The sequence below is a fragment of the Rhyacophila brunnea genome, unplaced genomic scaffold (assembly GCF_057557595.1).
Source record: "Rhyacophila brunnea isolate RB1 unplaced genomic scaffold, BYU_Rbru_1.0 scaffold_17, whole genome shotgun sequence".
Lineage (NCBI taxonomy): Eukaryota > Metazoa > Arthropoda > Insecta > Trichoptera > Rhyacophilidae > Rhyacophila > Rhyacophila brunnea.
Window position 1 is genome coordinate 25393475 of NW_028232827.1, and position 15076 is coordinate 25408550.

The window sequence follows — 15076 nt, forward strand, 5'->3', positions numbered from 1 at the left end:
AACAAAAATACAGAATAATTGAGGAGATGGATAGAGGAAGGGCCTAAGTTAAATTAGGGTGTTTTGCTGAAGTCTGGCCAATCTGGATGTATAGCAAGCCCACAAATATGATTTGTTTGTATTAATTAAAATGTTTAAAAATTGTTTTTCTCAAAACAATAGTAGGTTATTTATGCCCCTCATCTATGCAGCTCTTATATTGTACGTGATAAAACCCGTGTGAAATTTGTGGCACCGCATGAAAGATTTTCGTGACTTGCACCCGATATTTATAATTAATTTTAATTTATGGCTATTAGAAAATAATTATAAATATTTTGCATTGAGCTGGTGACTCTCAGGTGACCTATCATCGCTGCACAATTAATATGTCCTATGTGGTTAAAAGTACTTTCCGAGATAATCAAAAAGTAACGAAATAGGTAGAAATTTTCGAAGTATTTATTTTATTTGGTGAATTTATTTATGATTTTACTAATAATATAACTTTTATTAATACTTATGATTCTAAGTAGTATAAAATATTTTTCCTTATTTTGTGGACGTAAGATAATATATTCTATGCATTGAAATTGTACAAGGGACATATTCAATATTGAGTTAGTTTCTTAGTCATAATTTTATTAGAATCATACCATTTTAAAGCAATAATACCTTTTCTGGTTACATGTAAATTGTACGTATTACATTTCACCGTAGCACAGTTCGCTGTGAGCTTTCTTATCGGAAAGAGATGACTGTATAATACGGTCATCTCTATGGCACCAAGATGAAAAACATACGCATTGTTCCTGGAGCATTGCCGAAAATAATGTTCCAATTTTATTAGATCCTAACCTAACGAATAATCCAGTATATTGGCTATTTTCAAAATTTATTTGCTTAAACTGACAAGAACCGTGATCACACCGAATTCTCAAACCTTTTGCCGGTTTTGGTTCATTTGTACGTATTTGCCATTGCTTTAACCTGTGTATGTTTTCCCAAAGATCCCTTTGTTTTTATTTGTTGGGTAACAGAAATATCATCCTCAAATGTGTATTCACACTATCCATATGGTCCAACTCTCCAGTACTTTCAGAGAGTATGTAGTCACCACTGATTGCGTCATTACTATGATTGGGTTCACCACTAATTTCTCAAAGAAATGTACTATTATCACCATCCGGTAATTACTCCTCAGACTCGTGTTATATCTTGCACAAAATAAACATGTTCAGGTGAGTTATGGGAAGCAGACGTTTGAGTGTTTTTAAATATTCCACTACAAATTTCTCTTGGTGAATTTTTGGACGTTGACGGTTGGTGGTCTGCAGTGATTGCATTATTTAGATTTAAAAGCTTTAATATTTCTCTTCCACGACTGTCCATTCTGAAAATATAGAAAAAATATGATTATTAAGTCATAAGTATATTCAAATAAATAATGTATCCAATCTAGAGTAAAACAATAACCTGCAGTGATTTAGCATTCTAACCTCACCAAACCACAACAATCAATTATATTGAGGGGCCCATGTGCCACTTAGAAGAAAAATAGAGATTTTATGGTATTTTCAGAGCATAAGCCTCTGGACATTCCATAAACTTTGTAGAAAATCTATTTTTATATAATTTTGACGCCTTATTTTTTTTTTATATTTATGTTACTGCATAAAGTATTTTTATTACATAAAATAGTATTCTTTTAAACCTCTCGATCTAATGGTTTAGAATATACAGTCATATTTCAGTACATCCATGTGCCGTGGTTTTATCATTTTTTCGATTTATTAATTTTTAACTGCAGTGAAACCCTGATTCTACGGTTTTCAAATTTGATAAAATATCCCACTAATTATGATTGCTCCGTAATAATTATGGACCTAAGATTGAGGTACTATTTTTTTGAAATACCCCATATTCTTCGCTCCATTTCATTGTCATACCTGTACTTCATTAGTTCACATTGAATTTTGCCATAAATTTATATTTGTTCATCATTTTTAAATAAGACTTATTACCGTAGATGGTCAACAACAAAATTTACGCATCAAACATTATTTTATAACTCAATTTCGCCAAAAACCTCACACGTGGCAAATTAAATGTGCAGCGACGATATTTTGAATTAAAATTGTATTTTTTCAAAATGTCACTGTCAGCAGAAAAGCAGTTTCAGGGTTAAATATGCTGATTGATTCAGAAAAATATATTTCTTGCACAGTTCAATCTCACTAAATGGTATAAAATACTGAATTAGCCCAATCAGAGAGCAAGCATGTCGGCAACTTAATTTGTTACACATCTCGATGTCTCAAAACTGTGTTTCAGCTGAAAGTGAATATTGTATTGAGTGAATGTTCACACAAACACTGTCTTGTAAAAGAAGAAGAATGTTCATAAATGGAACACTGACAAATGTTCAATGCACACTTCGCACAACAGTATGTCTATGTGTATTTTTTTTAATTTCAAATGAAGGGCTGTAGAATTTTTATGATTTGCACCTATTATATATTTAGCTCGATGCATTTTTGATACATGTGATAATTAATAATGGCGCTGTCAGGACAGTGATTTTATCAATATGAAAGTGAACTCAGCCATGGCCCCCACAACTGAAACGGGCCCCTAGCTATAATCTTTGGTGGGCCCCCCTACCTATCGCTGAGGTTAAAGGCAATGTGACACTATACAAGCATTTTCCAAATTTTTAAAGCGATTTTTGTTTTTTCTAAGTCTAAAAGTAGTACTTGAATTATGGAGTTGTCGAGTATTGACACACAATAATCAACAATTGTATCGCATAACCACATTTGTATTTTAAAAATAGTAAAATAGCGCCGCAGGCGACTTTTTCACGATTAGAGCAAATTTTTAATGTGCGTTTATCTCACTTATCTGGTCGACCCATCATGCCGGGCCCCCAGACCAGAGCCCTGTCAGCCTCCCCCTTGTGGGGGCCATGAACTCAGGCCTCGGTGACAAGTGGCTTTGTTGAAAATTGTTGTGGTCTAATATGACAGATATGCTACAATAGGGACGAGCAGATGACTATGCTAATAAATGATATGTTTAACATTTACTGTACCTATGTATTAAAGCCAAAGTTCTTCAGAGCTTGTTGGAAAAGTCACCTAATGATACATAAACTTTCATATTGTTAATACACTTTAATTTTTAGCTTTTTTATAAATATGAATTTTAATTTTTATTAGCAAATCTTTTTTAAGCTTATTATTTAAGTCTCATTGTATTATTACTAACGATTCTAGAATACAACTAGTTCCGTTGAATTCTTGTAGGTACTATCGAAAATGTTTGCGAAAATTCAATAATTTTTGTATTAATTTATTGAAATGTTCGTTTGCCTGCAACATTTTTATGCATGTATGTGTAGACCAAGTGACCATTTTGCTAAACTTCATTATTTCCTGGAATTGCTTTGTTGTTGACCACGTAGACAGTACCTCAAACTAATTCCAAAACTGGAATAATTAAACTAAGATAATTTTATTGACTTCATGTTTTGTCTTTTTTTTTTAAATATCGGTGTGATGTCACTTAATTCAGAACTCTTCAAAAAAGAAATGTAGATCTTCTATATTATTTATAAATGCTATACAAGCAGTTCTCTAGATACGTTACTTGAACCTATACATGCATAAACCTGTTCAATTACCAGTGTTCCTTGATACATATTTGTTTCATAACTTTACTGTAATACATTGTTATAAATTTAACCTTTTTATTTTTATAAATACATCCATTGTCCAGTATCTACAAGTAAACTAATTGATCACATTCATTGTAAAATTGAACCAGTTGATGATGGTAAATTCATTGACATTTAAAGAATTTTATTAGTGTTCTACCATTTGTAAATTTGACATGTCAAACAATGTCAAATGAGTGCGCAAGATATGCACTGGAAAAAGTTATTTTACGATAATATAGACAGAATTCAAATGGAATGAGTTGCTAGATATTCATAATCATTCTAGAGGCGGTTATTCATATGTATGTATAATTTAACAAATACCATTCTATACTGGAAAAAAGAATATTTTTCAATTTTCTGATTTAGCCTTTTCATCAATAGAATCAGTGCGGACATCAACTTCTCATATATGCTACTTTAAAGCCTGTATTCACACAGCTTAGGGCCGAACCATACGGGTGTGGTAGAGGTGACACTTGTGTCAAGTCATCATCGTTAAAACAACAGAATAGTAATTGTCGCATTTAGCTGTGAAGCTATTCGGCAGTAGTGATTGTGGTTAATAAGTCACTACTTTTCTCAATATATTGTATTGGCATCAAACATCTGTTCACTTTGCATGTTACTATAAGATATAATGTTACCACTGCATGTCTCACTGTATTAATATCTGACTTCACATGTCTCATAAAGAAAATATACAATGTAGCCATTCTCTACTTTTGTGTTTCTATGATCGGAACCCGGTGTTATATTATATCAATTTTGTGTGTTGTGAGCTCCTTCCACTGTCTAACCACACTTTCTTCACACTCTGCCACTATTATCAAGGAACCGCTTAAGTCAGTGGTATTCCAAGTGTGTGGCACGGTGCTGTGGGAAATTCCTAGAGGCTTTTCAAAAAAAAAAAATACATATTCCAGACAGTCTTAGCGGTGATGCTCGATCACAATGATACGAATAGTAGATTTGTATGCTTCAGTGACTATTTTCGTCAAGCGATCATCACAAAAATTAGTCAGCATGAATCGTAAAATGTAATTGACGTAAAGACTTAAAAATGCTGTCAAATGTGCTTCTAAAAGGAAAATATTAAATTGGCTGCTCCAGATTAATACATCTTTAAGGTACTGTGAAAGAATCTTTATACAATACGGGCACCACGAAACAAAGAAGTTTGAAAACCACTGCGGCTTGGGTGCCTGTCTGTCTCGTGGCCAAATTACACCACCAGATTCGCAGACCCAAATTTATTGATGACAATCGGATCAATCGTCGTGAGCTTATGAAGAGAAAAAACCAAACTGCCAATTCAAATTATTGTCTCAAATATTCATAAACTTGTAATGGTAGTGCAATAAAGTTTTTGTTAATCATACAATAATTTTACATTTTGAAAATATTATAGAATTAAGGAAAACTTACTTCAGAATCATCATCTACTAAATTAATACCGGTTCAATTAATAAACTCGTGGGACGGGGGTGGGATATGTGTACTAGTTAATTGTAACCTAACGAGTAAATATTTTATAGCTACATTAAGTTTTTATGCAATTTTCGGGGTGATATGCAAGCCGTGTTAATTAATATTTCGTATACGAATTCGTAGTATTTATGAAAAATCGATTGACGATTTTTTTAGTATTCCGCTGAGATTTCATTGTATTTTGTACGTAGTGTGTAATTATTTTAGTGTACCTACAAAATTTTTAATAAGTCAGGTATGTAGTTATGTATTTATTCTATTTGGTTTACAATGTCTTTTTAAACAATAATCTTCTATTGAGTGCATTTTCCCTGTTCACACATAGAGTAATGTCTTTTAACAGAAAATATTTATTCAAAAATGGAACGTTTTATATTGCATTGCTCATTTTTTTGTCTATTAACTTTTTTTTTTATAATTAAAAGGCTGTAGAATGTATATTATCAAGTCTATTATATCCAATACTGTTTGATAAACATAATTTTTATTGTCAATTAAATCATTTTAAGAATTTTGTTTGGTTCATACATATTTTTACAGTGGTAATTTATTTATATGTAAATTTTTTTACAGTGATTTTAAGTCTGTTCATTCATGTATATTTTTATTTAAAATAAACTTCAGATCAATACATACTCAAATTGAAGTAAAACTTGTTAGACGGATCGATAAATTAATAATGTCGTAACTAAAGAGACCAGTAATATGTGCATTTTCCTATCTTAACTAGAATTCGTAATGAGAATCTAAACATTCTAAACCTATGAATATAAATAATAAAAAAAACCTATTTAAGTTTAGTACAATCATAGTGGTTATTAACAATATAACCGTATAATGATATTTCATACAAACAAATTTTGTAAATATAGATAGTTATTTTTGAAGACAATTGTAGGTTAGCAATGCAATTAATAATAAATTCTAATAAATATGTACGTATCGAGAGCATCACAGTTAATATTAACATTTAAACAAATACGCTATAATGTTGTTCTGTAATCAGTCGTCTGATAAATATTCTTGGAAAAGTAGAAGATTATCATTTCACACCATGTTATATTATGGAGTTTTCAAAATAAACTTGATCAATGGAAGAGAGTGAACCTAATAATATTGTTTAGTTTAGGTAGACACACTGACAAATTGTGAGAACTTGTATTTTACTCACGCCCCAGTAATAAGGTATTTCTTTTTTCTTATCTATTGTAAGTTGTTTTTTGTTTAAAAGGCGTGAATAATTGAGACGATGTAAATCAAAATGACACTCGTCCGAAAAACGATTATGAATTTATTTATGCATGCAAATGACATGCAATAGTTTTAGTAAACATAATAGTAGGTAATCAAAAATGAGAATTTTTGTTAATAAGAATGTTATTTAAATTTTAAAATAATATGGAAGATTCTAACTATTAAAATATCAATCTAAATTTTGTCATGCTGTATTTGTGGTACATGTTATTAATTTTAAGCTGGTTTTTAAAAAGCAGTACAAAAATTTCTCAAAAATAATTAACTAACCTGCCTACATTACACACTTTGCCACCAATATTTTTATTTCTGAGAGTTGTGCATAGGTTTCCGTCCAATATTCAAGTCTCAATATGCTTTACATAAAAAAAAAATCTTATTTATTTATAATTCCAATTAATAGTTGTGTTATTGGTAGTTTTAAATTGAACACAAAAAAAATGTGCTGATTTCCAATTATTGTAATCTGTATATTATTGACACTGCAAAATCATCTCTATAAAATAGCAAAAAGTAGCAGAATCAAAAGTGACAGCTATTATGAGAGACATCTGAATATAATTTTTAAGACATGACATATTTACTACCTTAAGAAGAACTACCTTTTTTTGTTTATCCAGTGGAACCCCATCTACTGTTCTCGCATAAATCGTTTTCCCGCACGGATCGTTCATTTTTGAAAGTCTAGTTTTCAAGTAAGGTCTCCTGAAGCTTCATGATTTGCATTTCACTGCACATGTAGGCTTAGTCACCTGGGATCCACCATTTCACCATATTGTCTCGAGTATTAATATAATAATTGATTGACAAAAGAAAGCAGTTCGTGAATACCTTCTGTCGATAAAAGAATAAAGAGTATTTTCAGAATTTCACAATATAGCCCCCTACCCCGTTGATCATCGTGATCATGTTCAAACTTATCTCCCGATTAAAAAACATAAATATGGAAAAACTTTATTGCTTATTATCACTTACGCTCATAACTTTATTATATGCAAGGATAAGTGATTCTACTCGTTATGAATATTCCGTGGTATATTCCGAGTTATGCGTGGCACATGTCAAAACAAAACTATTATGAAAAATCGATTGTAATATTTATGAATTATCATTCACCGCAATGAACGATGTAGGGGTTACCTGTATAATTTTACTATCTCCGTGCTTTTTGTGTCGGTTGATAAAAAATAGTATTGAATCTAATAAAATAAATAATGTGAATCTTCTCGGGTATGGACTATTTGTTTATTTCTGATATTGTAGAAATTTGTCAGTGTATTCATAATTAATATCAGAAGGAACGCCTCTGTGTTTTTGAAGACAAAGTTTGATTTTGCTACTTTTTTCTACCTATATTTAACATTATGTTAGCTGTAAGATTTAATCATTACAAAACTTGTTATTTATTTGTCTTTGGTTTAAGGGTGAAAGTATATGTGCTGTCTTTTTTTGTTATAATTATTAATATTTTGATGCCTATTGAATTGAAATTGCCAACATTGACTGTGCGTGTATGTACCTTATACGAAATGTCGATTAGTAATAGCAATTGTATTATCGACGCAAACAGATACTTTATTAATATTGAAACCGATTCCAAATAAACGAATATGATAAAATAATATAAAATATGTTTTTAAGAATGCATTGTATCACAAAAATTGAGGGTAAAAAATAGCTTTGTCTATGAAATGTTAAAATAAAACATACGATTCTTAAACCAAATGTCTTTCATTCCTTCAGAATTACAACTCATGTCAAACTAAAATATCCCCCAAAATCTTTTATCTTTTATCTTTCAGCGTCATAGCCAGAATTATTGTCTAACTAAGGATCATTGGTATATCCATACGCGAAGGCTTTCGACAATGCTACATACTACTACAATGCGACACCGCCCCTACCTTTGAAGGATACTGGGAGCATACAGGATCTGTCCTAAGATAGTCACCATAATCAAACCCTGCATGAAAATAGCAAATGCTGTGTCAGAATTGGTGGTCCTGTCGCGGAATGGTTTGGTATCAGGACCGGAGTCAGACAGGACTATCCTTGCTCCATTTCTTTTCATCATCCTCTTTAACTTCATACTACAAATGCTTTGCGATGCTACTTTGCAGTAGCGAGAAATGGCACTTTACGAAGACTCAGAGTAACCGTACGGTTAGCTTCGGTATTTCAAGCTGACTGGGATTTTTTCATCCTGGAAGGCTGTTAAATACCATCCACAAAGTGTATACGGGATGCTGGCATAACCTAGAAAGATATAAAGACAGTAATTCTTAGAGGCGCCGTGTGGTATTCATACGCTCTAACTGAGGAATGAATATGGTGAAAGAAGAAGAAGATAAATAACGTCACGTCCTATAAACACATACGCGTGAAGTTCGATATAGCGAGAGAAAACGAAGCGATATGCTTCATATTAGAGCAATCGGAATTAATAGTATCGGTAACAATAGTAAATTTCGACCTGTGTAAATCAGGCGCACTAGCAGAAAACGATGTCTGCCCAATTTCAAGGTTATATTGTTCCACTATAATAGGGTGGAAGGAGTCTTATTATAATGTGACAATTTTGGAGGAGTTATCGAAAATATGACATCAGAAAATTAAAAAAACATAAGCTCATTTTCTACTAAGAATAAAACATTCAGTGACAACTTACATTACACTGAAATTAATAATAATTGTTAAAACGAATTTAATTTTTAACAAATTGGTTCAAAATATGTGACGTAGGTAATTTAGAAGGGATACAAGATTTAGGCAGAAAACACCCAGGCTTTAAGAAAATCTGATAAATATATTGTGACCTCACTGAGACGAATCCGGAGCGCCCGGATGAAAGACCAGTGGAAGAATGTGCCAACTTATGAAATTGTGGATCTTTGGGTTCGAATCCCGACTTACAGCAAATTCACATGTTCTTTCAATGATTGTTTTGCCCAGACCAGTGGTCGGAAAACTGCGGCTCGTGAGCCGCATGTGGCTCTTTGGCCCCTTGAGTGTGGCTCTATCACAAATGACCACGTACAGACTAAAATAGTGAGAGATAGAACGTCAATTTCAGACAGGGCGAAAAGTATGACCGGCATAAGTAAAAGGTTTGTTACTGTTTTGAAAGCAAAAATGAATCGCAATATACTTGCTTACCATTGCATCATTCGCCAAGAAGCGCTTTGTGCGCAGACATTTCCAGAAGAAATTTGTAAAGTTATGAAATTAGTGATTAAGATTATCAGCTTCATTATAGCTAAAGCACTTAATCATCGCCAATTTAAAGATTTCTTAGTTGAAATGGAGAGTGAGTACACAGATCTTCTGCTGTTTAACAAGGTACGTTGGTTATCAAGAGGAAATGTTTTAAAATGTGTCGCTTCCTTATTAAGAGAAATTAAAGCATTTCTTCTTGAGAAGGGTGTTCACTATTTAGAAATAACGGAATGATCAGTTGATCCAGAAGATCAGATCAGTTGATCCAGACCCTTTTAAAAGACGTTATATCATTCGAAAACAATTTATCCCTTTTTGCTCAAGATTTCGAAATTGCTAACTATGCCTGCTGAAACATCGCCAAGAAAATCATTCTGATATTGACATCTGCTATTTCAAAACAACAATTTTAAATAGGAGGGAAGCTTTTCTCAACAGGTTTCAGGAATTCAGCAACAGCAAAGCGACGTTAGTCTTTGTTAAAAAAAACCTCTTAATGCTGCTGTAACAGAATTAATTTTTTCTCCCCTTAATGTTGACATAGGCAACTTTGAAATGCAATTGCTGGATTTAAAAATAAAGAATTATGGAGCTCTAAATTTGAACGTCTCTGTGCTGATATGGAGATATTGGAGAAAAACAAATATGAACATGATTCAGAGCACATGTAGGCTGCTTTGAAAGACCTGGAGAAGGAAGACAAGATGATTTTTAACATCTGGAATAGTATTCCTAACTCATATGATCAGTTGAAAAAACTAGCGTTTGCTGTACTTTCTCTTTCTGGTTCTACATATTCATGCGAACAATCTTTTTCAAGCATGATCCTTATCAAGAGTAAATTGAGAAGTGCTCTTATATTGAGAACCTAGAATCATGCCTAAAATTAAAAACAACAACATACAAACCTGACTTCCCAAAACTTTTCAAGGAGATGGATATTATTTAGATGGATTTTATTGTATGGATACCTTACTTACAATTTAATTTTTGTCAATAAATAAGATCATTATTAAGTATAATATCAAGTTTTATTCAGTATAGTTTAAGTAAGATTTAAAACTTTGATTAAAGTTTATTAAGTTAATAAACAGTGTATCTACATATATATATATAGTTTAAGTTTAAGAAATTTTGCTCTCAAAAGAAATCTCAATCGTTGTACTGTTGATATTTGGCTCTGTTGACTAATGAGTTTGCCGACCACTGGCCCAGACCAAAAAATCCGTTTCCTAATCTCTTCTAGCACCAACAATGGATTGAAGAGCCAGTTTTACTAAAAACCTATTTCTGAGATATTTTGGTATCAATACTTCGGTGACAGACAATCCCCCTCCTACCCGGACAATAACCCTTCTTTTAGAATTATTAAATTAAATGAGAAAATTTTGGACAAGATGTTTGTTTTTAAAAGAATATTTTCTGTTGAAAATTTTAATATTTTAGTAAGTAATTAATTTTCTTCTTTATCTTTAAAATGTACTGTTTCTGTGTTAAAATCATTAAAACATTAATTTTGTCAAATAAATTTTTGTATCTCTATTTCTTTTGTTGTGTCAATGAAATTTAATTTTTATAGAGGGTATTTTTGAAACTGGGGGTAATAAGTATTGTCCTAGAATCCTGTCTTAAGTCGATTGTCAGAATTGCTGATAATAAATATAGTCTAACAAAATTGACGCCATAAATCTAGTGTTGGATTACCAGCTAGGTAAGTATCTAAAAAATGGATGCTGAGTGAAAGTTAAAATGGAAAACGAAAATCTACTCACTACTGTATTAATGAAAGTGGAATTATTAAGCCTCATTACGTGTGAACGTGGGAGAAACGTGTAGGTATTGGTGTTATATTACTTAAGTTTCAAAACTAAAAGAACATCAATAATGATTAAATTCATTTTTTAACAAAAGCGTCAAAATATAAGTTCCTTCCATCTCAGAGCAATAAATAGCTCAACAGAAACCTAACACAAAAAATCTGTTAGTTATACATAAATTGTTATTATGGGAACAGCGACGTCGACTTTTTATTTTTAATTTCAAAATGTTTGCAAAATTGTCAGGTGTATACCTACTTATGTTATCTTCTAAAACTAAAAATAAATAATGCAACAAAATCTGGAAAAAATGACGTACACAATAATATACTACCTAATCTACTGAGGATTAGAGCATTTCCACGAAACCGACTCCCAAACAGCTGTGGTTTTAGGTACGTAGAGATCTGAGGTGTTGACAACTATGGAGGCCCCCTTTTGACTTCGTAAAACTAAGATGTCAGTACTTTCTAACGAAGTGAACACATCGCCTGCTTCGTGGAAACCGCCATTGGTTCCAAAAGTTGTAATGATCATAGTCCCTTCATTGTCGCTCTTTATATTTTGCCGCCGCTAAGCAACACACGACCTGCCTGCCCACGGGGGATTTTAATGTTTTATATTTTATAATGTTCTTTGTTCAAAAATATAGATTTTGTCAGTGAGATCGATATTTTCAATGATGAATAATATTTTAATCTGCTTTGTCTTGTTTGATTACTTGGCATTAAAACTAAAATATAATGTTTATTTTTATTATTATTGCTTATTAATGTTACGAATAGTATTATTTTCTTCTCAACAACATTATCTACAATCAAACTTCAATAAACAATAAAAACTGCCCTACACCGACAAATCTACTAAGAAAAATCCCGCGCAAATTCAAAATGAGACGAAATAGAAATTTTATTAGAAAAAGGTTTTACTATTGCACTTTGTCTGAAACTCAGTCAAATACGTAGGCACAATAACAAAAAATGTCGTAATAATACCAATAAAGTAATAATATGTACTAATTGTTAAGAACATAACAAGTTTAAAGCAATCAATAGGAAATATTATAATATTTTGTCGAGTATATTGACAATAAGATTCTTATTAGCTTCTTGTAAGAAAATATTATATTGTTATACTTAATTATTATGTTCTGATGAACCTCATTATTTCCACAGAATTTCCGAATAGTCTAGTTCTAAATTTAATTGAAGATAATATTATTAATTATTAGATTCATCTATGAACACCTTGTAGGTAGGTATGTCGCGTTGGTGACAGAAGGCGCGTTCACATTTTAATTAAAACATAATAATACGATTCTAATGTATTCAATTTTCGAACATCAAATAGATATTATTAAATTTGTGATCCACATGCTTCAAATGCAGAAGAGCGGCAATTCGGAGTGATCGCCTCGCAAAAAATACTTTCGAAAGTTTTGTACGTGAGCAATATAGGTAGGTAGGTAGTTGTAAAGTAGGTAGGTACCTATCACAATAATAATATTGTAAAATTGCTGGTTGCCTTGTCGGATTGGGATTCTGTGGTCGTTTGAGTTCAGATATCGAGAACCTGCGAACGCGTATATTTCAGTTGACGTATCAATGTACTAATGAACTAATCTAATGTATCAATATTTTAGCATTTCACCTGTAGCTACAGGGCTCGAAATGACCGGAGCGCCGTTCCGGTTCACGAAATCCTCAAAATTATCGGTGCGTCTCGCGGAAAAAAATAATTTGACCATCTGAGGTAGATAGACCATATAACAGAAAAACCTACCACACTTATTTTTATAAAATAGAGGTATGTACATAAAATTGATAACTACCAATGTTAATATTTTCATAAAATTATTGAGCGCTCCGGTTCGTGAAATTTTCCATTTCGAGTGGTGGTAGCTATGTGTGTAGGTGTTTTTAACTAGTTTATTCGTTTTATCAATGATTTTAATTTTAACATACTAGGTACTCGTAATATAGTATGACGTTGTGTGCTAATGAGGGGAACTGATATGCGATGATTGGTGAAGAAGGGGCTTGAGAGAATTGAAAGAAATATATATACCTATATGTATTTTTTTATTTTTAATATTGGTGATGTAAATCGACATAGATAATATGATGTTGACATTGCTGAGTACCCCTAATAGCTTTAAATTCATTAGTAAAGAATGGTTTGTGGATTATGATATTGTGTTCCAAGATGACCATAATTAAAACATACAAAATATATTAAACTCAAAACTATATTTCCCTCACGCTTCAAAGTACAGTCCGTATTCTTTAAGCTGGCATCACGTCACGTCGCTGGCGGATGGAAAGCATTGTGTCATCGCGTTCGGTTGTTGCAAGTTTTCAATGGGAGGGAACGAGAGGGAATGCAGTGTTAAGATGCTGAAGCGGGGGGAAAACCGCACGCCAGCATAAAGAATACGGACTCTACGGATTTAGCGGTCTTTATTATTTCATCTGAGATTTCGCAAAACATGAAAGAATTTATTATGTTAATATGTAGGTAATGTGAAGATATTTTTTTTCATCCCAGTGGCGGTTTTAGGTACGTGGAGGTGTTGACAGGTTCGACGGACCATTTGCGAAAATTTTGCCTGTGTGATAAACGGTCAAGTCCCACTGTCAGTTAAAAAATATATAGCAATATTTATTAGTTATATTACAGTATTAAAATTTTTAATCATGAAAAATGCGCGTATTCATAAGATTTTGCACTTTCTGCGAAACGATCATCTGGCGTGTGGAAAACTGCCACTGCTTCGCTTACAGACTACAGATTAAACTAAAAAAATAATTTGGCATTGATTATAAAATGTTTGCGAGCCCCTTGCAGTGGTTCAAGAGTTATCCGCTAGCGGCTAGGAGTACCTCGGCTCGCCACTGCCTAGCCGGCAGGCGCCAAACGACGACACGGAAAAACGCGAGCGCCAAAAACAAAACCTCCCACAATTGAAATATTCCCTTCAAAATGGGAGGGAATAACTATTAGCGAAAGGGTGAATTATAAACGAATCGAATAAACCAGCGCACGACGTATTCTGGTGAGTTTTCAACGACATTTTAAACTTTACCAATATTATTTTCCCTGCTTGTGTACACAATCGCGGGTTTAGACATTGACTGTGGGACTTAGTTATTTCCTACTTGTCTAAATTTAGACCATAGTGCGGTGCATATTATTTTGGTGCCTACACGATTATCTTCTGTATGTTCCGTGTTATTAATTTGCTCCGCAATTCAACAGTTTTGATAAATTATTGTGAACTTTGGCGAAAGTGTTTTGGATAATGCAATATTTTTGCAATTTCTCACGCCGGGTCTTTACTTTTTTTGTTTCAGTGAATAACGATTTAAACGAATGGTTTTTTAGAATGTGAAAGCTGAGAACTTCACATTCAAACGACGAAAAACTGTATTGATAGAATATCTCAATATCCTCAAGGTAAATAAATAATACACATTTTTACATTTTAAACTTACCTACCAAACACAGTGTTATAAAAATCTTATGAATTATTTGTGACTTATATATTATGGTGAATATTTATTAAAATAATATTATAGCTTATTAATAAGTGCAGCTC

The 15076-nt window shown here is 32.3% G+C and overlaps 1 protein-coding gene across 2 annotated transcripts in view; it reads left to right on the plus strand.

Moving 5' to 3' along the window:
• The first annotated feature begins 14371 nt into the window (after positions 1-14371).
• The window catches only part of LOC147073866 (uncharacterized), a 53778-nt gene continuing 53073 nt past the window's right edge, over positions 14372-15076 (plus strand). For both annotated transcript variants that reach the window (XM_085944948.1, XM_085944947.1), the window contains exons 1-2: positions 14372-14533; positions 14832-14934. The gene's annotated coding sequence lies outside the window, so the exon portion shown is untranslated. The remainder of the gene's footprint in view (positions 14534-14831; positions 14935-15076) is intronic.